Source organism: Dromaius novaehollandiae, chromosome 7 (assembly GCF_036370855.1).
Source record: "Dromaius novaehollandiae isolate bDroNov1 chromosome 7, bDroNov1.hap1, whole genome shotgun sequence".
NCBI lineage: Eukaryota > Metazoa > Chordata > Aves > Casuariiformes > Dromaiidae > Dromaius > Dromaius novaehollandiae.
The window spans coordinates 42,356,337-42,383,603 of NC_088104.1; the positions used below are offsets into that span (position 1 = coordinate 42,356,337).

Sequence of the window (27,267 nt, forward strand, 5' to 3'; positions counted from 1 at the left end):
GCGCAGGCGCTCGGCTCTGTCCGTGCCCCAGCAAGCTGCTCCGCTGCGAGCCCGCGGATCCCTCCGCCCCTCCTTCCCCAGGCTGCAGCGCGCCTGCCAGGGGCGTGGACCTATCGGGAAAGGAGCACGCCAGCCCTTCGGAGATGTTTTTCCGTCGGCTGGGAGCCGTGCCCTACCTGCTCCACCCGGAAAGCATCCCGTGGCAAGCCCGTGGCTCTGGAGCAGAGCTGCGGGTCTGCCAGGAGCGGGCAGGACGGGAAGGCTCGGGAGCCTAACAGCAGCCTCCAAAGCCAAGGACGCGGCTGGGGCTGTGCGGGCCCTTCTCCCTTAATTTCTAAGGCGGGTCTGCGAAGCGCATGGGGAAGGTAGCCAGGCCAGGGAGACCGGCTCTCCCTCTCCCCTGCGCTGGAGACCCTATGTCTGGAGGCGTTGGGTGCTCCATCTCTTGCTGGTTTGTTAACAGAGGGGCTGCGGAGCGAGGGGAAGGCGTTTGCATTAATAGCTGGACCCCGGCCCTTCGGTTAGAGGCAGGGGGAGCTCCAAAGGCGTGCCCAAATCCTGCTGCGAGCCCTCCAGCAGCGCCTGCTGCGATACATCTGGTCACCTTGCTGCGTGTTTGTGTTTGCTGGCGCGAAGCCGTGGGCTCGAGTGGCGCCTTTGGAGGCGGGAAGCAAAATGTCACGTTTCCTTGGTAAAACAGAAAGGAGCAAGAACTCCAGCCAGCCTCAGCTTTTGCTGCCTTCCAGCCCTCTGCGTCCTCGTGCGGTGTTTTCCTTCGTGGGGGCTGGTTTTGCGCTCCTCGCTCCGGGGCGAATCTCGTCGTCCCACCAAACCCGGGCCTGCTGCAGCGAAGGTCCTGCTTCCCCTTGCTCCCCTCCCCTTCGCCCCCGTCCCCCCCTCTCCGGGCGGGCGAAGGGACGCTCAGCTCCGTCGCGCCACGCGTCTGTTTGCCAGGCGTTTCGCTCCGTCGACAGCCTTCCCCACCGCTTTTTGTTGAAGGCAGGAAGCGCCTGGCCGGCTGGAGGTGACTTTAGGTCTGCTTGTCTCCAGCCTGCTAGTGACTCATCTGTCTGCAGCTGATATGATGTCGTCTGACTTCTTTTTTTCTCTCTTTTTTAGGCTACGGCGTTATGTGCTGATGTATTGAAAGGCTGATTTCTGTTTTGACTGTTGTCATGTGGGCTCGCAAAGCATAAGGTATGTGTCAGTTTTCGGGGACGAACCGTTCTCATTCAGCAATTTTATTAATAGCTCCTATGCTTATGAATGAAAAAAAAAAAAAAGCAACTTGTTGAAATTGGAAGGAGTAGGAGGGAACTTCTTGTTCTTTCCGGTGTGCTGTGGATTTTGAAGGCTTTCCCCAGAAAGAAGCCTGCTTGCCGGCAGGCATCGCTTCATTTTGCACGAGCGGAGCCTCGGCTAGTTACGCCAGGTCTGAATCTGACCCCGTTATCCCAGCAAACTTACTGAGGCTTATGAATGAAACTTGTTCCACGTTGACATGTTAAACACACAGTAGTAGCGCTGGGTGCTAAGAAGTAGTAGCTTGACATGCTTAAAATGTTGCCCTTTTGAACAAATAAGCTGGTAAATTTTCTTCAGGTCGTTGAGAGAAGGGTCTACCTACAAAACCATGAACTAAAGCACAAGAAAAACAAACTTAAAGGACAGCCTGGGACAGCTGAAGATGTTTTTCTGGCCATTGATCATTCCATCTAACCCAAGAAGTAATGGTAGTGAATATGCTATTTCTTTTAAGGCATCTATGTTTCTTTTGCTTTTAATTATATTTCTTCATATACACTGAGCCTGCTATAACGTCATTCCTCCCCCTTCTGAATTAAAGTAACCCCCGGAACTGGTCATTTAGGTGGCATTTACCAAAAGGCGCACCGGTTTAGGGGTTTTTCAGCGTTCAGGTTACTATTTTGTTGCGCCTTTCAAGGGCAGTGTCCTTCGTTGCTGCTTCGGGCCGGTGCTTCGATTCCTGCAACGGGCATTTTGTCCCGAGGGGGAATTTTATCCCTTGCCCCTTCAGCAAGGATGAGCTGGGAAGGGAGAGACCCCGCCGACTGCGGCCCCCTCTCATCCCGTAGGTGAACGCAGATCTGCAGCTGCAGGGAGCTGCGCTGCAGGCCGAGAGCTTGGGCCAGGAATAAAATTTCGGCTGTGTTGCAGGGTTTCTGGTGCTGATGCAGCTTGGTGAGAGGTCGCCTTCGATGCCACGGGCTGTAAACGAGGCCTGTCGTCTTTGGCCCCAAGCTCCTTACCAGGATATTAATGACTGCGTGTGTCACAGGGACAGAGGAAACTAATTAATCGAGGCGCTTGGGTTGTACGTTAACGAAGCTGCAGGAACGGACGGGCAGGGCTGAGTGAGCCGCTTGCTTAACGGCAGATACCAGAGGGTAAAGCACGGGAAAGCGGGGAAACGGCTGAAATGTCGGAGAGCAAGAGGAAGCCTCCCGCGGTGCCCGCAGCCGGCGTCGCCCGGGGTTGCGTCCCTCGCTCGGCGCGGGAGTCCCGAGGTGGCAGTGACGGGAGGGAGGACAGTCCCGCTCGGGACGTCTCGGGGGAGAGCGCGAGGGGCCGGGTTATCCCCCCGGAATTTTTATCGGCTCCAGCTGCTTTTCTCCAGGCTGCTTCACCGCCGTCCCTAAGGGAACGCGGAGAAGAGCGGACGTTCCTCGCAGCCTGCCGTGTTCCTGCGGGGCGCATAAACAGAGCGGCCGGGCATCAGTTACCTGTCGCGTTTGGCTTGGCTTTTCCCGCCTCCGTCTTTTCCTGAGCGGTAACAAAACTTGCAGTGAGGTGATTAATCCCAAACCGTTCGCGCGGTTACCGTGGACCGTGTTGCAAACGGCGTGCGCGGCGTGGTCCATCACGTGCGTGCCGAAATGCTCACCGGGGCAGGCGCTGAGAGCCGCTGCGGTATCTTCTTCATCGCATCTTCATATTAGTGAACTTGCAGCAATTACAAAGATAAAAACGTACAAGTCACAGGAAGAAAAGCCAGTACTAGCGATTCATACTAGCATTTTGTCCAAGAAGTCCTTGCAAGCAACGTTTCTGAACGTATAGAAGAGAAACGGATTATTTCTCCATCCGATAGCTCAAAGTTTATGTTGAATATTACATTTATACTGTGTTATTTGACAGGAAATTGTTCTTGTAACTGTAAAAGGAGTTGATTTGACCTCTTGAATGTAAATATGTTGGCTGTCGTGTGGTGTAACAGCTAGACCTGCAGCTGGTCCTGGTAGCCCTCTGCATGCATTCGTCTGTCTTCTTTGCAGGATGCTATCAGTGACTTGCTTTTCAGGCAGCCTCCTGCGAGCTTTTCTGTTGACTTCAGTGGAAAATATTCCTAAGTAAGAGCTGAGATTGAAGCTGGAATAGAGAAAAAGAGGTTTAAAGGATTGCATTAATTTCTCTGGGTGTCACTGAACACAGTGTCACTGAATATGTGGTTTCCATAGACTGGATATCACAGTGATGCATAACACAAAGTTAACAGTTGTGTATAGTCACTAATCAGCTTTTTCTGCAGTCTTACGACACTGCTCAGTAAAGGCCACTGTCCCTTTTTCACAGTGACTTTGAAGCAAACGTCGAAAGGCTCCAGATCCACGAAGCACTTCATGAACTCTAAAGATGTTCCTACAAAATGACGCATGCAGAAATCACACGGAGAGGTGACAAGAGACCAGAGCAGGGTGCTCAAGTTCCTGACTCAGTGTATTCCTCAGATTAGTTGCTCCCACACCCATCCTCAGTACATACACCCTCCATCGTCCTGTAGTCAAATGCATGTGGTTTCCTGAGTGAAAGGAAAATATTCCTACAAATTCTGACAAAGCAAAAGCTAACTTCTCTCTTGCCCTCCTAAGGCAGGGTTTTTCCATGAGAAAACACAAGTGATACTACGAGCTATTAAGTAACGATACTGAACCAGGCTGTGCCCTAGGCAAAATGAAGCTCAAAGGCAAGACTCAGTAAAAAGTGTGTACCGCTAACTGCATTTGCACTGCTGGGGTTTGCCCCTTGTTTGGAGAAGCGGGTGAAGAGAGGGGTTGTTTGTCTGTGCGTGGAGTTCCTGTTAATGGTTACCCAAAAGCAAACTTAAAGCTGCTCGAGGGGAGGTTTCCTGCGGTCCGTTTGTGTTGGAGGGCAGGTGACCTTTCATACCTGGGCCGCGTGGGCAGTTGTGTAGGCTGCTATACAGGCAAGTACAGATGTCAGCTGGCCCCTGGAGTTTCTCAGCTCCTACCACATGGATTTGATCTTCTAGGACGCCCTAAGACTAAGGGAATATCCATATGGAAAACTGATCCCCCTGCTTGCAGCAGTCTCCATACTTGCAGAGGATGTGGGTGTACCTGCTTTGAGCAAAATGCAGTATTAGCGTGTTTTACGCCATGCAGTACACAAGCTAGTAAGTCTTGCAAAGGCGGTGTTGCTGCACCCGGATTGCAGCTGACTTGCACCCCGACGGCTCCACCACGCTCCTGGTCGGGTTGCTTCGGTGCTTGCAGCTACCGCGAGCCCAGCTTGAGGCCGGAGGGGGACCCCGGGGCAGGTACGTCAGCAGGTCGAAGCTGCTGGGGCACCTTGCTCGAGAGGCAGCGATTCAGCCAGCGCAGGGTGAAATACGTAACTGTGCCAGCCAACGTTGCAGAACGTCGGCTTTCATCCTCGAGCAGCTGTATCATCCATCTAGAGCCCAAGCTCAAAAATGGGTGGAAGAGAAGGTAGATATTGGAATAAGATCTCTGTTCAGCTCCACGCAGTTCACCCTTCTAGACATCTGCTATCTTTGTGTAGTAATGCTAGTCAACATCCTGCCTATGTATGTTTGTTTGCCCCATTTGCAAAATCATTCAGCTGCTAGTAAAGGGTCCTGTGACCCAAGATAGGAAGAGAAGTTCCCCACTGCACGTGGTTTTCTATTGAAACTGGCCTGGGTTTGGGGGAAAAAGAGGTGCAGAGCAAGCAGGGAGCGAGGTGAGCTGTGGAAAGTTAGCTGCAACGCAAGGAGCAAAAGAAAAGAGCGAACATGAGCAACTAAAGATGACAAAAGTCAGTATCTTCAGGATAAATTTTCTCCACCTTTTTTTTTCTTGAAGGATCACATTTTAAAGTAGCTTTTTTCTTTATGAACACCCCTGCTCCGCTCACAAGCCTGTGACATGTCTCATCCACTGTCATGCATGGTCCCCAAGGTCTCGAAGTCCCAAGACATGGACCAGCTCCACTTCTGCTGCTGATTAGATGGCCTCTCTTCCTTCCATTGTAATGACCAATAAGTACCTTTGGACCGAGTGTATGTTGAGCTCCAATTTAATGGGAGGGATCGGGTGGACAGAAAGGAGAATAATGAGGACCTTGTTGCTGCTCACCTTGCCCAGACCACAAGCTAGTGCTCTGCAAACCACGAGTCAACTCATGGGCCACAGTCTGGAAATCATTGGTCAAAGCGCCAGGTAGCTCAATTTAATTTCTGCATGTCCCAGCACTTCTGCTCGAGCAGAGCTGCAGCATGCTGCACTGTGGCGTGTTGGTTTTGCATTAATTATGTTTTCTTACATTAGAAAAATTATCTATAAAAGCAGAAGAAAAAACCCAGTCCAGTGAATAGTCTTAGTTAACCAAACATGTAAATTCATGGTAGATCCTGTGAACTACCCAGAAATGTCTACTAGGGCCTGTAAATATGCTGGCTTTTAGTTGTCATTTTAATTACCCTGTATACTGCTTTTCTATGTACTTTTAGCACATGCAAAGAGAATATATCAGAGCCAGATATAACAGCTACTCACATGGTACAAAGATTCATCCTCTTGGAGAGCTGAGCTTTAAAAAACATATATATCTATATATAAAATAGTTCTGTGCAGATAGGCTTGTATTGATAGCTAGCTTCCATTTACTCAGTAGGATCCTGTAATTCCTTCAAATCAAATGTGAGACCAAGCAAAGCGTGTGGACTTCTGTAGATGTGAATTTGTGAAGAAAATATCAGCGCTACTAATTTCTGAATAATTCTTCTCAAATGCAAGCTCTTTATAGCAGGATGGGAAGTAGGGTTGTTGCACCATTAACCCCAAAAGAAGTTTAAAAAACTTACTTTTTTTTAGTGAGCCACATATTTTAAAGTCTGTTTTCATTTCCTTTTTTCCCTCCCCCCTGTTTGGTTTGTGTCTTTTAGACATATCTACTTCTCTGGTTTTATTGCACTTTCTCACACTTTCCCCTCTGGAGATTTAAAAATCCGAGATGTTTATGGCCTCAAATACCCTGATTTTATTGGTCCTCCAAGAACTCCTTGTATGGCTCGGCCTTGCAGTCGGCCGATGTTCTCCATGGTTTAAACACGGCTGTTAAAGAAATAAAACCTCTAAGGACAGAGGACGCCCGAAGGTCACTTATCAGATAATTGGCAGGACGAGTAGCAGCTCCGATAATGCCTCTTGATGGGCTGAATGAAAGATCCATAATCCCTTTTTTTGCAGCAAATGTGGGCAAACCTGGATCTATTTCTCCTAGCAACCAATAATTTGATATAAATTACGCAGCAACTGCTTAGCAGGGTTTGGAGGGGTTTTTTCCTTTGCCCTGAAGATGAACTTCATTTGCAGCAGCAGGGCTGCCAAACACATTTTCATTGTAAAGAAATTTGCTTTCTAAACGAGATACCCCTAGGAACTGAAATTGCGTGGAAACTAAGCCAAATCCAATTGCTTGGCTATCTCCACTGGTTGGATGTGCGTTAACAACCAGCACCGTTCTCCGGGTCGTGCATTCACTAAATTATTTATTTATTGGCTTTGGGCCGTGCTCCTGGAAGCCCGTCAAGCTTTCCAACGCGGGGAGGCTGCTGGAGAGCTCGGGGCGAGGCTCCCACCTCAAAATGGGCGACTGTGTTTCTAGCTGAGGAGGGGGCCCAGCTTTCGGCGAGGGGTTGTGCTGCCTCCCCTTGAGACCTGCTGCGGAGGCGCTTGAGCCCCGGGGTGCCCCTTGCTGACCTGCTCCCAAGGCCCTGCCGGCCCACGGAGCAGCTTGCAGTTGGCTTTTGCTCTTCTTTACGTGCCGATACGGATATCCGATCGAAATCTCACCTTGAGGAAGTCTCGGTACAAGAAGAAAATGCATCGGTGTTGCGAAGGTGGATGGACACCTTAATCTTACTTCTGGAAACATAGCTGTGGAATAAATTTCCAGTTTTTCACAACAATAATTAAGCAAGAACGCTCAATTTTCAGCAGGAGAGTAGCAGGAGGGCTTTGTCCACGGGTTTTGAGCCTTTGGGATCCAAGCTCTAAGGTGTCTCTAGGTGCCACTGTAATACAGATAAAAGTATTAGCAAGCGCTGCTCGGCCCCACGCTTTGGCTTTAGCTCGCAGCAGGACGTGGTGATCTTTGTGCCTTTGAAAAGCCTCCGTCTCTAGCCTATCTGCTATCGCTGTTGACTTATAACCTAAGCATACTAAAAAGGGGTAAGCACCGTGCTCAAATCCGCAAAAAGATACAGTCCGAAAGGGGGAAAATGTTCTTCCAGCCAATCGGAGCACGGACTTAGGAATGAGTCACATCTGATGCATTTAAGAATATATGGCCTGTTCCTGTAATGTAAAACATTGCTATAGCTCGCTGTTTGAATGCAGTGGAAACTCCAGATTTATTTCTCGTGAAGCCTATCTGTTATGTTATCCAGTTGCGTTCCCTGGAAACAGCAGTCATCCTAGTATTTTAGCAGGGGACCGTAACGAAACTTTCCTTTGTGATTTCAGCGTAGGCTTGTCTTGACGATCCATGAAGATGATGTAACCAGAAAACAGCCCATTAATCTCGTCCTAAGCCTTAAATTCCCCAGAGCAATAAATCAAGTTTGAATGAGTTTCCCCTGAACAAAAGTAAAGGGGGCTTTATGACAAATATTTCATGTACTGCGAGGCTTTCTTTTATCATATATTATTATGGAATTCTTTAAGCAGCAGCTAGCTGAGCTGAAGCAGCATAGAGTGGTGAAGAATTTCTTTTGTTTTTGCATCCCGGTAAAATATTCTGTTTAACAGGAGCAGAAGCTGATGACAGAAAAAGAAGGGGCAATTTCAGTGTCATATTCTTAGGGGAAAAAAATGCAGCTTTTCTTTCTTTATGACCTATGGACAAGGGCGATTACATGCTGGAGCAATGCAGAATCCCCGACCAGAGTCTGCTGGAGACGTCTGAATGCTCAGGCGAGTACGCGGCTATGAGCTCATTTTCATGTTTTAGTACCTCTAAAGCACTGGAAATACAAAATTAGCTCTGCTTATAGGCTATGTTTTTAAAAGCAGTCTCCAGCACTGAGTCTGCCATGTTCTTTAGCATACGAAACTTGGAGTTGCTGCGTATGTGAAAGGGTATAGCAGAGATGGACGAAATGTGAAAAAACGCAGGTTTATACACGTTTGTTGACGGTGTTAGAGATTGTAGTAGCCTACAAACACACATGTATGCACGTGCCTGTGTATGTAGTCATACTAAAGAAGCGCTTGCAGTTAAGGCTCGTGCTTTCCCTGGGTGACTTTGCAAATGCTGCTGGCTGTGTCTCGCACCCATGCACGCACCCACCCTGCCCTAAACCCCCTCAGCTGCACAGATAGACCTCAGCTAGTGGAAAAGGAGGGGTGCTGGGCTCTGCCAAAAAGGTGTCCCGACTTGGAGCAACGTTTCCTCCCCTCTTTTCGGTACCTGCCAGCTCCTGCGCGCTGGAGGCTGCGGAGGCTCTAGGGTTACAAACGCCTGCACCAGACCTGTCCGGCTCTGCAGAGCCTCCGGTCGGAGTCGCATCAGCCCCTCGGGGCTCTGCAAAGCGGAACCGGAGGCCCTGCCAGGGGAGCCGCAGCAGGGAGGAGAGGTGCGTTTATGCCTTTGAGCTCCCTGATGAAACGGTTGTGAACACGAGTGGTGTTAGCAAAACTAAAGAGCCGGCAAGCAGGGGGGAGAGGGCTGCAGCAGCGACGTTTTCCCCCAGATCAGCTATGACCACTGCACCGTGCCCTGAGCAAGAGAGGGAGGAAGGTTTTCTTTGTAAGCAGATGGTCTGGGATGCACTAAGCTGTTCAGTGACCTTCCCGTGCCTGGATTTTCCTGTGCCAAAAATGCAAAGAGCAGTGTTTTCCTGCCCCGCGGGGCTGCTAGGAGAATAAATCAACACTGAGATGCCCAGACACCGCCGCAGCCCGGGCGAGTGTTTTTAACTGGAACTGCTGCCCAGCCCAGGAGCCCCGTCATGGAACAGGGCTTCGCTGTGCTTGGCACTGGGGAGGGGCCCAGAGGGACCTGGGCTTAGCGGGAAATACGCAGGGATTAATAGCAGCTGCCTCCGTTACTTGGGCACGAAACTCTCTTACGCAACGCAGCGAGGGTCTGTGGGGACGGTTGTGGCTGTCTGAGATCCCCTCGTAGCTGTTTCTTCTTTTTCCAGCAACGATTTTGTTTTTGCAAAGGTAACTTTATAGCTTCTTGGCTTGCAAGTATTCATGAAGAATAAAAAGTAGGAAAATCTATTAATTTTCCTTTTGCATATAGCAATATATATGCTTGGAAGCGTAGGGGGGAGTGACAAGATAGGGGAGAGGTGTCTTTGAGTGTCATGATTAAACTAAGTGTATAACCATGGCACCTTTTCTATCGAGGCTGATCTCCCAGGCAGACGCTGAAGCCCCTGCTCCCTGGAAGGGTTCAACTTTGATGGCAGGGCTGGATGAGCACTGGGAGTTGGGTGCTCTGCTGCTGCCAGAAACACAAGCCACCGAGGTGCTACCTTCAAGGACAGCACTGCATCTTCCCACGGGCACCCTCATCTCTAAACCTCTGCCCGATATTCACTGGGGACCGTGGGAGCTGAACTCTTTCCCCCTGCCACCTTCCCCCCCTCCAGGTTTTCTGGGTGCATCTAGGGATCTGCACGGAGATTGAAGCCATAGGAAATATTTTTGATGGTTCTTAGAAGTTTGTGATGAAGGAAAATCAAAAGCACCTGATTCTGATAAATGTCTTGGGTGCCTTTCTGCAGTATGGAGCAAGTGGAGGGTGTTTTTGCCAAAAGTCTTTTTGCATCTGTGCTGGCTGAGCAGGCATGGGTGGGAGAACATCTGTAAGGAGAGAAAGGTAAAATATCCGAGCTCCAATACTTGTATGGAGAAGTGTCTTCCTCTTTAGAAAATTCCAGGGAAATCAGCAGTTTCTTACTGAGTAAAGTACTGCTAAGCATTTGGATAGATATCAGAATCTGACACTCTATCTGACTGACCTGTGAGTTTTGCACAGTGAGAATGTGAAGAGGAATCTTGTCATCAGCATAGCTTTCCTACTGCACTCATGCCATCAAAACAAAGTGGAAAAAGTTGGAAATCATGGCAAAATCAAGTTACTTTGCTAGGAGAACAGAGAGAGCAGAAATGCTGCTGCAGAGGGAAAATGCATGTTTAAGAGCACCTGTTTATCTCAGAGTTCATGTTCCTCCCTTAGTTCAGGCATGTGTTCTTGAAAAATACGTCCCAAGTCAGTCACGAGGTAGTGGACTTTGTTAGTGGTGGCTTAGGTAGAAAAGAAAGACATTTCGTACTCACAGAGAAGTTATACCAGAGGATCATTGGCCTGGGTGGTGGAAGAGGTGGACATTTATGAGCAAAGGGGTCCCTTCTGGCTGTAAGAAAACGTATAAATCCATGAATTTCCTCTGACTTAGGCTAAGTTCTCAATGAGGTGAGGAAGAGCTGAGGCATGCAAAAGCTAGCTGCAGTATCTTTTGTAGTAAGTAAAGCCAGTAAGAAACAGCGTGAAAGGAAATTGGTTTCATGATTAAGTATGACCTAGCTTTATAGATCTCTCCAGCATGGGGTCAGTGCACCTGGCAGTGGATGGTATTTGTGCTTTGCCTTACCACGTGTTAGCACGAAAGCTCCCGTGGCAATCTCTGTAATTAAAGCCATATCGGCGTGATTCTACTCCTTTCCCAAGTGTATTTTTAGACAGTTTAAGAAATACAACAGGTTTGTTAGCACGTGTTCTTTTATGCTGACTAAAGTCATATTTGAAGGCACAACTTCCTTAACAAAATGTTGAATGAAAGGATCTACTTCTAAAATCGGAAGAGGAATTCTCTTAGGAAATCTAGATTTCTGTAAGAAACTCCTTTTCAAAGCCTAAAGACAATCATCTTTTGTCGTCCCTTTGCCTGTACTTGCAGTGTCACTTTTTCCTTCATTGGTACGGTCTTCATTTTTTTAGCAAGCACCCAGGACAGGCCAAGAGTTGCAAAACATTACAACATCTCCTTTTTTTTGAGTCCTTATCAAGGCTAGGGACTTTTCTATTAAGGCGCCTCCCCATCTAATCTTTCACTTCCCCTGTCCTAAACTCTTCCCTACTTTATTACCTACACGCTGAGTATTTCATGGTGAACGTTTCCCAGGTCTTGCTAGCCAGCTTGCGTCCTCTCGGGCACGGTGCAGATCAGACGACGTTTCTGATTTTGCTCCCTCTAAGCCTCCTTTCTGAAGTTCAAACACCAAGAAATGGCTCTGTGTTTCTCTAAAAGCTGCTCCTTTGCTAGCTACGCACAGCTGAGGTGCCTCCCCCCAGCCCCAGTTTGGAATGAGCAGCATGGTGGGGTGGCACGTAACTGGTCTTGCAGCATCAGCAGAAGGTAGGGACTTGACCAGACAGCCTGCAGGCATCTTGCTAAAGTGGCCTCTGTTACTGGAGCCTCAAGTAAGTATCCAGGCTCTAGAAGCTGACCAAATTTCAGCTCAAAACCATGTGAAGACGACCCATCTGTCCGAGGAACCTCTATTCCAACTACGCTGTCAGGGGAAGCATTGGCTTCATGTGAAGGAGACAGATAAAGGAGCTTAGTTTATTCTGTTGAACATGATGAAGAAGTCCAGGGCATGTGTAGAAAGCTACACTGGCTTTTTGATCTTTTTGGTTTTATGTCTCTTCAGGACTTTGTCTGAATTGTTAATGTTTTCTGTTAGGCTTCTGGAGCTGTGAGGGCTGTTGTAGCTTAGCACTGAATGGAAAAGAAAGAGGGAGAGTAAGGAATGATTCTCTCACACTGTCAATTAATAAAAGCCTGCACGTATTTCCTTAATTAAAAGTGCCTCGTCTTCCCCAGTCCCCTGACAAGAACCGACCAAAAAACTACACCCTCAAAAGATGTATGAACATGTGGGAGGGGGAAAACAATGTTTGCGTGTGTATGTTCATGTCCTGGATGAAATATGATGAGAGGAAAGTCTCATACCTTTCCCTTTCTCTTTGTCATCAAGTACCAATTGGTCTGTGCACTTACGAATGTGTGGAAAGGTATTTTATTAAACTGTGGTGGAAAGAGGTTGCCAAAAAGACCTTTGCTAAGAACTAGAGAGCCCAGCTGCTTGCTGCTGGGCCTGTGCTTGGCCTCGGCAGGTACTTTTCAAACCATCAGTCTCAGCAATTTGTCGGAAAGTTGTTATTGTGTCACTGGGAGGAGCGAAAGAGGTGCCTACTATCTCCCTTTTCCTCTTTTCGCCTCTCAGTACCCTCAGAGAAGCTCTGGAGAAGATCAGCTGGGGGCCTAAGTTCCCACGTTCAGCTTGGTGAGGGTGCCCACCATGGCACAGCTGACCAGAGCCGACGCGCATCCCCTGCTCCTCACACCCTGAGGGTGTGCTAGTGGGATACTGGGCCCTTGGCATGCTGTAACCCAGGTAAGTTAGCTGGGTCACTGTCTGCCTTGCTCCAACGCGAAAAGTCCACGGAAGTCTGTCACAGTGGAAAATTACCCAGGGTAAACAACAATGTCGAAAGGAACAGAAATCTCTTCTGATGTGCAGCCAGGAAACCTCAAGGTTTGCAGGAAGCGGTGCTGGTGATTCAAGGGGTGGTATTCTTCCCTTTGAGTCAGTCCTGAACCCATGCCTGAGTATGACCACATCTGAAATATGGTCCCTCAGGCAGCACAGTGCTCGCTAACACTGTGCTGGACGGCCAGCCTGACACTGGATTTTTATTGGAAAACTCCCATCTAGGAAGAGTTTCAGGCTTGACCAACTTAGCCGATGAAAGCTGGCAGCGTCACAGCTAAGGCTTTGTAGCTTTGCTTGAGCAAGCAGAGGAATTCGGAGGCATTAGATCAGAGCCTTCGTCAGGAAAAATCAGCATAGCTCTGGCTGAATTGCGATCGCAAACAATTGGTCTAACCCCATTAATAGCACAACTCTGCTGATTAACTGAGAGGAGGAGAGAAGAAACGATGACTTGCCTGCTTGCTGTAGTTAGAAAAAATCACTTTTATTTCCAATTAAAATGCAGTGTGAATAATGGAGCAAGTGGAATTTTGATAATGGTCACTGCTTGAATGGGTTTCAGCTCTGTATTTCCTACCAAGGTCTAAACACATGCAGCGTTTCGTGCAAAGGAAATTTAATTTGCGGTGTGCTCCCCATCTTTAACTAAGCTAGCAATCCTACAGCAACTTGTTCAGACAGCTACTATGCAAAGTTGGTCTGATCCAATGCAGTGGACAGGACTTAGGACTGCAAATAACTTAGTTTGGCACGAATTCACACCATGGCTGGAAGGATCACAGAGGAATGACTGGCTTGGAGGCTTAAATACCTTCTCGTACCAAAGCACAGTCCCCACAGTTCTGGGTTCAGCCTTGCTGATGGCTGAAATCTATACAGAAGTTGGTATTGCTATTCCTCTGTAGCAATAGCTTTTTCGAAAGATTATTTCTGTCCCTAGATCAGTCTGTGCAAAGTGTCATAGGGAGCCCTAGATCTTTTAGCTTGAGAACTTTCATGCTTGGGAAGAACCATAAATGACTAAGAATGAGACATTTCTTGCAGTAAGGCTTTATGTTTCTTGATAAACAAAGAACCCATTAAAAAGGCTGCTGATGTGGGAATGTGAGAGTGATAAGGCCCTAGGAAACACATTTAATAATATTGCATCACTTGGTACTGGAATGGTAAAATGGCAAACATCTGAGACGTTATTTTCCATAAAAGTTAATACACTGGGAAAAAATGGGCTTTCTATTGATTAATGCTTTATAAAGCAGTGTGTTGCTGCAGATACAGTCCAGTGGATGTCAGTGGCATGGAAGATAAATTTGTGATGAAGTGTTTTCCTGGATTAGGTTGAAACTGCAGGATCCACAATAAATTCTGCAGTGGTAACAGTACTTAAAGCTCTCTTATTCCACATTAACTAGAGACTTATTAGGAACCCTAAAACACAGGGGCGTATGCATTTGTCGGGTCACGTAGATGTGACTCAAACGATGCCACTGAACTTAGCAGCATTACCCTTGGGAAAAAGCTGGTGAGACTTCGGTCAGACATTCATGTACTTGCTGACTTGCATAGATGTGAGTGGGAGGAAGGAGAGAGGAGGGCAGAAGGGGGGTTAGCTCTGACACCAGATCCCTTCTTTGCTTTCCTGCCTCGCTTCTGGGAAATCAAGCGTTTCCAGTGGTTTCCCTCTCCAGAGACATTACAGCATACCCAGGCTGCCACACCATGGGACTTGGGGAGCTCTCTGAATGGGGGGGAGATCCTCTGCTCCACGACCAAAGCAAGAGGTGGGACTGAGCCCTTCCTTCACACCCGAGCAGGCTACAGCCTGCGGTACCAGTATGCACTGTGCCACTCTCCAAGTACCTTATAGAGCTGATGATCACTGGCTGAAGATCAGGTGCATCTTCTGAGGAGTCCCAGTCACAATATCGAGGGGATATTCCAGCACTGAAGTGCAGCAGAGCAGCTTCACAGAGTCATTCAGACATTTCATTTCCAAACCAGTAGTGATGCATGTGGTGATGGTCAGAGCTGGTTGAATTATACAAACATGGGAGCATTGTGGAATGGATAATAGAGTTTGTTCTTTTTCTGCCGACAGCTCTTAACAGAAACCATTTCTCTGATCTCCAGATCCACCCATGAATATTATGAGCTCAGCAATGAGGCCTGCAGCCAAACCATTCTTGGTATTGGTTTTGCAAAAGCAAACAAAAAACAAGTGATGAGGTCTGTCCATCTGTTTTTAACCCATGTCTAATTATAGCATGTTTTCTCAGTACGATGGATTCTTCCTGTTGCCCTGGTGGGATGGTCATCAGAAGTTGATGGTTCTGACTAAGCCAAATTCCAAGGACCCTATATTTCTCAGTAAGTAACAAAGCAATGCTTGTATAGCAAGATGATTTCTAGCCACGCGCTATACAGTAGTGGTAGGCTGAGGTGCTCGAGCCCATTCATTTTGAGCTTGCACAGTAGGGTCGATGTTCTCTTTGTAATTATGCTGCCTCACCAGTGGGCTGTGTCCAGACCACCCCGATGAGATGCTGTCAGTCCCACTTGGGATTCTTCATCCATACCAACACAGCAGATATCTCTGCAAAGCTATCACTCCAGGAGAGGTAACCTCAGGGAATGCCACCTGTCACTCGGAGCCCTTAGCTGGGCACCTAGCCTGGCCTTTCAGCCCTCGTACTTCATGCAGTGTGACTCCTCTATAGGTGCCCTGTGATCTCCCACATAGCCCTAGACAGGCAGTCCCATCAGCCGTGGCTCCTCCAACTACATCTGTTTCAACGAATAAAATTGCACTGTTCTTGGCCCCAAGGCCAACTGGCAGAGCACACTCGTGTCTACAACTACACTTGTGGGCAGCTCTCCATGCCAGTGCCCGAACTGTGCCTGGGCGTTGGCTGGGACAGTGCTAGCTGGCCTGGGTTGAACCAGGCTAGGTGCCTTGCTAAGAGTCTAGCGGCTTGGATGACTGTGCGTCAGTGCTTGGGTTTGCATCCTTGTCTTTTGGGGATGTAGACTTAGTCCCCACCACCGTGACAGTAGGCTTTGCCAAGCTGGTAATGTTGACAGTAGCTGGAAGAAGGGACTGGATGGAGAGAAGGAGAAGGAGCAGTGGTAGGTATCGAGGCAGGGGAATAAGTACAGTAGGTCAAACGCGAGGTGGGCAGCAGCACAAGGCAGCCCCGTGGCCGTCTGACCAGCTTACCTTACAGGTATAGCACGTGGGCGTCACTGTGCCGCACTGGGATTGTGCCTTATCCAGCGTCTGGGACATTATGGACAGATGGAGAATGTTGCCTTTAAGTTACTGTCCAGGGCTTCCCTCTGAGTCAGTGCAGAGGCAGCCAGAAAACCCCAGTCAGAGCATTTTGGGAAGCTGGGCTAATTAGGGTGGTAATTCTGAGAGTGTAGGAGGGGGAAATCCTGTTGCGGAGAGAGAATTAAAGATTTAAGGAGTTTGCTGATGGTGGTTTGTGCTAATAATCATTTACAGTTTCAATATTTTCATTAGATCTAGTAAAATTATCATGAAGGAAAAAAATTAGGGAAATACTGGCATGAATTGCATGAATGATTTTTGGCTAAAAGTTTCAGGTTTCCTATTGTTGGCAGAAAATTAAAAAAAAAAAGAATTTTTTTAGCCCAAACATCCCTTTGAGTTTGTGATTTTAGGCCACACAAAAGAATAAGAAATTGTGAGAAAAGTTTCTAACCAGGTCTATTTTTATGCTAACGGACTCTGCAGCGGATAGTAGGTCTCTTTGATGCTCACCCCTAAATTAAAATACAGGCTTTGGGGCAGAACCTTGCTTTTGTGGGCACAGGCAACCTGATCCGACTAACTTTTTTGAGCAGAACAGCCAATTCCACCATAAATAATTTGCAAAAATGTAGTGTGTAGTTTGTTTGGGTTCTGTGCAGTATTTTTGGGAAATATCCTTTTTCCCTTAGTAACTATGTTATAAGCATTTAACTAGGTAAGCAGTGCCAATGAAAACCCTTCTAAAATATCATTTTTCATGGCCATCCTGCAGGCAGGACTTAAGCTTAATGACTCATGTGAATCTCTGTTCCTCTCGCCCAGTGGGAGCCAATAAATCCTCACGGAGTAGCTGACACTTCCTAAGTCTAGGAAAGATGGAGGAAATGAGCTTCATTAGGACTCTTGGATGGATGGAGGCCACAGATGTCAGAAGAATAAAGGAAGGTCTGAAGAGCGGGTGGTGGTCCTTCAGCTATTCCACACATCTGCAGCTGCTGCAGCAATCTCTTTTTGCTTTACCATGCCTCGGTGCCAACGAACACTGAAATGTCCCTGCAATTGTAGCGACAGAAATTCACTCTGATATTGGTGGTTCTGTAGATATCTAAGGAAATGCAGAGAAATAGTTTGCATGTCTGGCCCATAAGAGCTATTACAGTGGGGCCAGGAAGTTTAACCATTTGCTGGTGCGTGACTTTGGTGTCTACTTCAGCCATGTGGGCAGTTCTCCACAGTGTCCGTATTATCAGGGAGCTCCACTGCATTTGCAGATGGCTGCATATATAGCCAACCTACTAAATGGTAGCCAGCCAGCTTCAGATTTGGGCAGGTATTTTAATTAATGGACTGACATTTAGCTTTTTGGAGTCAATAGTTTCACAATAAATGGAGCCGTTAGCTGCAACGAGAGAGCCAGAGCGTTGGTGTCTCTTCTGCAGCTGCTGCTCACTCCGAACCACGTCCCTCCCTGACCAGGTCCACTCCCAGACCTCCAGCCTTCACGACTGTCTCTGGCTGCACACACTTACCAGAATTTGGGAGCACTGGGTTATATGTTCTCCAGGATTGTCCTTTCTATATCTGCATCTTTACTAACCGCAGGCTTTCCCTGTGCTGGCGTTCATCCTCGGCGAGGTCTCTATTTGTAACGAAAGCCTTGTCGTGTTTCTGGTTGGTTTGTCCTGCTCACTGCTCAGGTTAAAGCCAATCACCAGCGCAGGGGCCCGGGAAAGAATATGCCGTATCAGCTAGGATGGATCATTGTCTTTTTGCCCTTTTCCATGACATGAGCTGTAGTCTGTTTCTCAAGGATGTACTAGTTCCTTGCCGTTGCAAGACTTAAGTGCACCAAAATGCCCATGGTCTCTCCTGCTTTCTTCCAGTACCACGTTATAGTTTTTCAGGGTTTTGGTCTTCTCTGCTAACAGCCTTATTTTGTTAGGAGGTGTGCCTCATGCTTGTGGTGAGCGTGGCGTGGTTGTTCGGTGGATTGTCCTGGGTTAGACACCTCGGATGCGCCTGTCCGGGGTTTGTGGTGAGTGATCTCAGTTCCCCAGCCGGTCTCCTCCAGTCATGTGCTCTGAAGCAGTGGGAGGTAAGCGAGGTCCCTATCCCGTTCTCAAGACACTGCCAGGGGAGTGATTTACGGAGGATAGCTCTTTTGTGAATAATGGCATTTGCACGGAGTAACATCTAGAAGCTCAGGATCAGGGGGTCCCGTTCTGCCAAGCATGAGAATTCCTTGTGCAGGAAGGTGGCTACGTCGTCAGTGTGTTACAAGGGGTAGCAGATGAACCCGGCCAGACACAGGAGCACAAACAACAGTGGGATGACTAAGGTACCTGCAGCCAGCAGGCACCGCAGCCCAGAGCCCTGGTTCGCTGCCGTCGGAGCGTAGGCAGCCGAATGACCAAGCACCCAGGTCGCTCGTAGGTACAGGTCTGCTGAAGGAGCTTCAGAAGCCTTGGGGACTAGGGGGGATTACGTTCGTGCGTCCCTCAGGCGGGGGATGCAGAAGCAGCCTGAAGCCCAGAGCAGCTAGGAGACACGGGAGTCAGCAAGGTGATGTGGAGTACTCCAGTTCCCCTCTGTGTGCCAGGTAGCTGCACTCATGGGTATGCTATAAAGTGCCAGGTTTTACCTCTCTTCCCTCTCTGCTCGTACCTGCAAGGCAATTCCAGAGCCAGGAGCAGGGTGGCTCTGGCAGGAGGCTGCCAAGTCAGTCCGGTCGGGTGGCTTTGAGACTCGCCTGCCCTGCCGCGTGGACACAGCCAGTGTGCACTTTAGGGCACTCTTAGTCGTGGACCTGCGAGGACTTTGTTCCTATTCCAAACCCTCAAAGCTTGAGAGGAAGAAGCATACACAGGAAGGACAGCATAGGAAAATCCAGGGGTTTCCCTTCCTTACTTCCACTTGTTGCTCAATGGAAAGCCAGCGCTGCCTGACCACAGCTAGACATCTCTGACCAGGCTGGGTTAGGCTGCAGCCCATCTCGCTCGAGGGGGGATGGCCAAGGCACGGGTGCCCTCCTTGCTTGCCGGCTCCCTTCACCAGCTAAGAGCGGCATACGGGATGCGTTTTAATTCCCTGCGCTCGGAGAAAAATTCTAAGGCATTTAGAAATCTCACAGATCAGCCAGGTAAGCTGGGACCGTAGTTTAGTGGTGGGTGCCAAGTATGAATTTTTGGGGAGAGGGTTCTAAGTTTTGATAGTTTTAGGCCTGGCAGAGTAGCTGGTCCTGATGAAAGCTGTTTTCAGAAAACACCTTCAGCTCCTGTGTGCTAATGAGCCTTGCTGTTCGGGGGTATCCTCTTTTCTACGAACGGTGTGCCTGGCCCCTGCCTGCCATTTATCCACTGTGTGTCAATTTAATTCTCATTTCAAAAAGAACAAACTGTTTCCCCCGCTTCCTTCTACAAATACGTCCCCGAAGAGAAGTGAAGAAAGTTATTCTTTCTTCAATATAAGACATCTGGTCTCTGGGATCTACAGCAAAAGTAAAGAAAGCAGGAAAAAAATTTGGGTGGCAGACTATGAAAAACATCCCAGCTTTTACTGTCATGTCCCCCAGGAATGCCTCCCACAGTGCTGCATGAGGAAAGCGAGAGCAGGGCTGGCAAACAGCAACCGGCCCCCAGACGAGCGATTCGTTCCCTCCACCTTCTTTGGGCTTTGCATTATGCCTCGTACCTCCCACAAACACCATTTGCTTAGCCGAGGCGGGATATCGGCTTTCCTCTGCTGCCAGGCATCATTCGGGGTGCTTAGGAGGAGATAACTTTGGGACATACCTGTAGCTGATCAAAAATGATCTGGCCAATTAGTTTTGTGACAGGGAATCACACTTTTTTAAAGTAAATGTTAATTTTTTTAATGAAAAGATTGTGAACTACGGAAAAACATCCATAGAAAGTTTCTAACTTTTGTCTTTAAGATGAGCACTCAGAAAATCCTTCTTCTGGTTGGGGCCCCAGACCACAGCTTCTTGATCTGGAAGCGATGGTGGGGTGATCCATGGGAGTGCGGGCACAGACGCGTTGTGCCACCGAGCTTTCTCAGCTGCGTGGCATTTCCCACACTGCTTTCCCGTTGTGTCTTTTGTTGTGGTCGGGCGCTGGTGTATCGTGGGAGGTATCCAGCCTGCAGAAGACAGCAGCAAACGATGTTCATCGGTGAAACCGGAGGTTCTGCATCGCAGAAATTTCCCTGGGTGGAATGATTTTTGTTTCAGTGGAAATAGTCAAGCTTACAGATTTCTTCCCCAAAGTTTCAGTGTTCACTAGTTATACTGTTAAAACTGCAGGTAGGTAATTAAGGGAAGTTACAGGATGGTTTTACCTTCTGCCTGCTTCCTCAATCTGTTCATTTTGTAGCTCAGGTCCATAGCAATGTATTTATCATCAGAAGAACAAAAGAGAGAACACAACTGCCAGTCACTTTTTGATTCTCTGTGTCCTGAGCTGTCTTGGCATGAGTTCAGATGCTTAGTATAAGTTAGAGCATCCTGAGGTCTATTTTAAATTCATACCAAAGATGGCCAGGGATTGACTGCAGGGTTTGAACCAGGCCTGTACACTCAAGTCACAAAAAACCCCCTTTCCTATTCTAACAGTGAAACGTAGCCCTCTTGGATGAGAATTGTTGTCGCTTAAAGCAAGTCTGGTTTCATCTATGTATCAAAATACGTGATGCTGTATTTGTCTTGGAAGTGTTGTTGTACGTCTTGGTGTTTGGAGGGGTGTGAGCTGGTGACACTGACCTCAGTTGTGAATGGTGCATAGTTGAAAAATCCCGGCCTGAGCTCCTTTTGCACATCCGAGGGTTATATTGGATGTGAAATTAAATATAGCAGAGTCAAGTCTGAACAGAGTTCTGAACTTCATGTCTCAGTCCACACAAATTAAACTGAGGATGCAAACAGATCTGCGTGGCTTGGATCAATTACTGATATACAAGAAAGGAATAACTCAGGGACGACTTCTTTACTCATTTCGGGAGGTGGGAGGACAGATTTTCAGCAGGAGGTTATTTCTTGAGCAAAAATGGGGAAATGTCTGCTGTAGATATCCTCTGCTGGACTGGTCTGCATGGACCGAGATAAGCAGAAAGCTTTGGGATCTTACTGGAGCAACCAGACAATCTGAGCAGTCAGAGCATCGATAGCGCAGCAGGCAAAACATGATTTTGTGCCAGGGTGTGAGACAAGTTATTACAGGAATCAGAAAGCCATGGGAAGGGTTGGTTTTTAAAAATAATATTATAAGTTAGAATGTACCCTGCAAAAGCCAGTGGTTATGACCTAAACCTCTAGTTCTCTCCAGTAGTAACCATGGCTCAGAGACTGAGATGGTGTGTTGGAGAAAGAAAGGATAACCCCGCTGACTTTTTGGGTGGAGTTATATGGATTTGCAACATGTGCTTATTAATAGTTTCCACTTGCACAGCGGCTGCAGGTCTTGTTTGAAGATTGCTGGCTGTCTGCTAGGCCCTGTAAAGTGACCTTCAGGACACCATCCCTATAAGCTGTTCACTTGCGCAACCGTTGAGGAAATGAGAAGTGTTGAGGACAGAGTGGTTCATTTTCTTACAAAAGTCTGGGAGCCACACAGCTACAACATTGGCAGGTGGTAGACGTCAGGAAGGAAGCGCTGGCCCCTGGTTAAGGAGAGGGTCCTGAGAAAGACGATGAGGAACAATTAGAAATCGAGGGGACAGCAGGTAGCGGTACCGAGGATTCACCTGTTCCCAAGCCAGGCGACTGCTCTGGATTTCGGAACTATGTCAGATAATCGGTGCATCTGGCAAACGTTTATGCTGGTGGATCAGAAGTAGCTTGGTACCTCTTCTCCAACGGTTGCTGCAGGCCCGCAGCTTTCGTGGGCTCGGACGTGGCTCTGTGGAGCTGGGGATGACTCCTTCACAGCGAGGTTGTTTTCTTTGAGCAAGGAGGGCGTGTGGTGCCCAGAGGCAGTGCAGCGTAGCCCCTCACTTCCCCATCCACGCCGTTTCACTGGAAGCACGATCCTTTCGCCTTCTTAGAAACCTTTGGGGAAGCTGCCTCTACGGGGTGAGAGTTCCTCGTGGAGAAACCACACCGTCCCCTAGGATAACAATGAAGATCGGAGGAAACAATGTGTGTTTTCCCATGCAGTGTTTTTGGAAAATAGTTATTTTTCCTTCCACATGTTCAGTATAGATATGAGTTTGGACCAGAGCCAGACTTTCTCTCCCACTTCTTAACCCCTCACTTCCCGGGAGCTGGGAGCTGCTTGAGCCGTAAGCAGAAATCTCTCCAACATCAGTGGCTCATCATATGGGTCCTTCTCTGGTCACAAATGTTATTTGCAGTCATTCTGGGATTGTTGTAACGGCAGCGTTTGGAGATGATGAATGCAGTGCTCTTAATACAAGAACGTCTAATATTTCCACATAATAGTTGGTGTCTTTCTGTTTAAATGGGAAAGACAGAAAGAAAGGGAGACCAGGACTGTGGCAACCACAAGGAAATGCCCAAAGCAAAATGTTTCTGGTAAGTATGACTCACAAGAGTCAAAATACTTCTCCTTAACCACTGGCCAGCTGAGCAAGAAGAGGAAAAGAAGATAAACAGGACAGGACAACAGCACAGCATCTCTCCAAAGTTTCCAGTCCTCTTGCCCAGTCTCTGAACACTAGTTTCCAAAAGTCTTTCCTGCTTTTACAACTCATTGGCAAGGACAGTGGGCACTTCAAAAGGACCCTTTGGCATTACGTTTTCCAGGAAGGTATTTTTTACAGGACTCTTCAGGACGAAAGTAAAATCTAAACAAGACTGAGTGGTAACAGCTTAGCTTGAGTACAACTGTGGTAATGATGCTCTGATTGCCTATAATTCCTGAGGAGCGTCTGTCCTTCATTTTCTCTGCTGAACCAAGCACGCACACAGCATATGCATATATAGATTTACACGTATATCAAACCTTTAAGAACTGGGGGTTGCAAGCCAGGATTAGGCCAACAGTTCCTGTAGCTGGTTTCTTGTTTACAAGAGTGGTCATTACTAGGTGCTTCAGAGGAAAGCCCTTTATTAGCCAGTTTTCGGGATATTCTGCTTCAGGACAACGTTTCCTTCTAGCCTGCAGTAGTTAAAGGTCAGCTTCAGCCTGCAGGTCATTGTACATCTTTTCCGCGTGCTCTTGCTGATGTCCCGTTGGGACAAGCTGTGAGCAGCTTGCTGCTCCTGCGTGGGACATCCTCGGAGTGGAGATGTGTGCACGGGAGGGTGCAAGTCACACTCCCCCGTGTAGCTCTCTGTCAGGATACTCGTGGAAACCTTTGAGACCGGAGGAAAGAGGCCAGCACTGTGGTGTACTAAGATACTATCTTTTTCCTTCCCAATAACAGGGAACAGTATCTTCTCTAAAACAGTGCAGCCAAGTGGTTTTCTGCCATCAGAATAAATGGTTTTCTGCTTGGTCTCCAGTACCGACAGCATCAAAAATGTGCAATCTGTTTTTTCCACCAAGGTTGGAATAGTTTGGACACCTTGGAAATGTGGGCACCAAAAGTACAAAGAAAGTTTCTGAACCACACCTTAATGCAGGGTGAGTTTCCATCGCACAGTTAGCCTCAGCTCGAACCCTTGGCTGTCCCCACAGAAAAGCCTCTGTGGAGGTGATTTAAGCCCAAGTTAATTCAGCAGGGATACAGATGAGAAAAGGATGCTGTTTTCACTGAAGTTCATATGACCCACTTGCACGTGCTGCTGGTTCTCCCGGTCCTTCCCAAGCTCCTCCTTGGAGGACAGATAAGCTCCCCGTAACTGCATTACCCATTTGGACGTTCACCTATACCGGTGCGAAAGGGGTGGAAATATTTTATATCTGTGTTGATTTTCCTTTAAAGCGAAGGAAATCAAAGCACAAGGATACCAAGGACTGGACAGAAAGACTCTTTAAGTTGAAATTAAAAGGTCTCCCTCCTCAGCAGCATTTCCGACAGGCGCTCCAGGGAGGCCGTCTCTAAACTCCCCTGCTGGAAACTCTCACCTCCAGCGAAGCCCCGCGGGGACTGTGGTTTTTCATCCCTTGTTCCCATGCTTACAGTTTAGCTCAGCCCAAGTCTTTGGACACCCATAAGGCTAGCACGGTTCCCCCAGGCTCGGGCCCAATTCTTCCGCTCCTTAAAAGGCTCCTGCAACAACAGCAGCAATAACGTAGCTGTCCTGGTTAACCCCATCACAGGCATAAGCAAAGGACAGAAATGCTGAATCTGCTAATTTTTTATGCGTTTCATCAGAAAAGAGCAGTGTGTCAGCACGTACTGTATCAGCTGTGACACCACTGGAGCACTTAATTAAACTGTATAGCCTGAGGTTTTCTGCACCGGCTCTGATATTAAGCTGCAAGCCCTCTGTCAGTGTTGCGCTCAGATTGCCCCAAGAAGCTCATATTTATTTAGTCCCTCTTGCTACCAAGTGGGATCAAATGAATTCCTCTGTCTCAGCTGCAAGCCAGGGCTCCCTGAGTACAGGCTGGGAAGAGGTGAGCACAGGAGGACGCTTGAAGCGTTGCTTAGGAAAATCAGTGCAGATGGGTCTGACACCAGCCAGCACATCTTGCTGCGGAAAGGTGACCCGGATTTGGGCTGGAGGTGAATTGTCACCTATGCTGTAGAAATCCCAAATTCTCTAGTGGCACTGCAGAAAAGATAGAAAAGGAAGAGACTTTTATTACGCTGGCAGAGAGACCAGTAATAACCTAGCTCCTTAGATGCTGAAAATAAATGTAATTCAGCCAGTTGTGGAGTGCTTCACACCAGCTGATACCACAAATAAGGGGTCTAGAAGCAGCTAATAGGGGCCAGATTTTTCTCTGTGAAATACCTACAGTTTTCACCCCGGGCATAAGTCAAAGCAAGATTTAGTTAGTCTGAGAAAAAAGGCAACACTGCTATGAAGTTTTTGGCTTAGGACTGAGGAAATGTAGGATTGCCCTGGGTCTGTGTGACTTTTTTATGTGACCTTGGGCAGGTCCCTTCATCTCTCTGTGCCTCCAGTCATCATCTAAGTCACAGTTTTCCTGATTTGTCCTTTTATATTCTAGTCTCCTCAATGCAGGAACTTTGTTGTCTTTTATTTATTCTTTAGAGCTTTTCCTCTTTGGGTGTAAATGTGATATAGTCTCACTCAATAGTAATAATATTTGCATCAATCTTTACTCATTAATGTCTAGTCATCTGGATCGGTCCTAATAAAACTTGTAAATAAACATAACTTTTTTGCTAGAAACGTTTATAGTGCTCAGTACCATCGTGAAATCATGGAAAGAAACATCAACATAAATGCTTTCTTTGTAGCTAGCAGAATTTACAAAAATGATCTCTCAAACGTTGTTTCCTTTTGAAGGAACATTTTCAAGCACCCCATGGAGCGTGACAAATTTCAGCTATTTCAGTATCTTTGAGGGACTGCACAGATTAAAACACACAGTGCATCTTGCTCACTGCCTTGTGGCTGCAGGAAAGTTTTAAAATTGTGGCAAAAGCAAAATATGCCAGAGTCATCCTGAACACCACAGCCCCGAAAATGTTGAAACCATCTTTTGCTGCTGCCTGTAATGTTGTGTTTTTGATCCGCCAGGAAGCACTTGTTTACAGCCTCAGCAATTTATGTTTCCCTTTCGCAAGAGCAGTGCATCATGTCGGCTCATTCCTGCCTCAGTTATCTCATCTGCTGTTCTTAGCTTGCATTGCTCAAGGTCCAGGCCCGTTTGCTTCGGCAATGAAAGTTGCATGGATGAAGCAATACAATATTATCAAATTACAGCCCGTTTCTGAAGAAGATGTGATTTTAAAGGAACTGGCAGAAAGTCCAGAGTGCTGGGGCAACTTTGTGACACTGAAAGGGAGGAAAGTAGAAATTACAGTGTTCTCCCTAAAGAAAATGAAAGTTATAAAGAAGGAGTTTTTTCTGCAGTTGAAGAAGATTATGGGAGATTACGGCGGTATCTGTAGGCGATAACCGGTATCATCAGGAGATTTGCAGGAATTAATTGCATTTAAGTAAGTTACTGTTAATGGAAGTTACATGGATCATCGCTCATTCTCGGGAGACTTGCCGCCGTGGGTCCGGCGTATGTTTGGTGTGCGTTTCTCCGCTGAGAATTCAGCTGTTACCGACTTGCTCTCCTCCTAGATTAACTCCCTGCTGCAATCCCAGTACCGCTGTATCTAGCTGTAAAAAGGGCTAGCTTTTAGTCTGCTAGCTGAAGTATCAGCATGGCCTCACCACTGCAGCGCTGAGTTCAGAGCAGCATAAGTTTCCTGGACAAGAATTGACCAAAGAGTAGACGTGCTTTAAAAGTGAATCTGAAGCTGCTCAGAAATTGCACGGCGAGCTGACGTGTTACGACAAAATGGTATTTCCCAAGTGGTCAGAAGTAGGAGCGGGCACATGACAGTCTTTCTGAGAATTTTGCTCTTCCATTCTTCCTTTGAAGTTAGAAATTCAAACTGATATATGCCTGAGCTTACGGTCTTAGACATGACATGAATGAGGACGTAGTACCTGCAGGCTTATCGTGGTCCCATGCTCTGAGCTCATGGTCTTAGACATGACGTGAATGAGCTCACAGTACCTACAGGCATCTGAAAAATGTTGCAACTGATGATTTAGCCTGGGGGCAAAGCTGAAAATTTCTGAAGGGGTGGTCAGAAAGGTGAGCTTGCTACAGCTGACATTTAAGATGTCTTGAGTTGTCCATGCTAGATGTTATGTGGAAAGTCAGAAGCGTTTGTCAGTGGAAATACATCAAGTAGTCCAGATGTTAGAAGCAACAGAAATCAATTTAGAGAAGAGACCGGGTTACACGGCTGCAAACGTAAAACCAACCACAGAACATGACTGCATTGACCTGTACACCTCTGCTTGATGCAACCCATAATTGTCTAGCTTGGAGACCAGCCACACCCAAATCCTACCAAACCTCTTGGCTGCCAGCGGACGTTGGAACCGGTTGCGCTGGGTCCTGTACAAAGGTGGCAACTGGGGCGGCTTTTTGCAAGCTTCGCCCGTATGCAACAGAGCAGGAAATAGAGTCTGATTCTTAATACTGCTGATAATTTGCACCAGGTTTGCAAAGAACAGGCTCTTCCCAAGCTTCTTTTGTGTCT

General features: G+C 47.6%; 1 long non-coding RNA gene across 1 annotated transcript in view; it reads left to right on the top strand.

Annotated features, from left to right (window-relative positions):
- The window catches only part of LOC112995794 (uncharacterized), a 136,289-nt gene that overhangs the window by 29,476 nt on the left and 79,546 nt on the right, over positions 1 to 27,267 (top strand). The window contains exon 2 of the long non-coding RNA XR_003262258.2: positions 1,120 to 1,197. This is a non-coding gene — a long non-coding RNA (uncharacterized LOC112995794). The remainder of the gene's footprint in view (positions 1 to 1,119; positions 1,198 to 27,267) is intronic.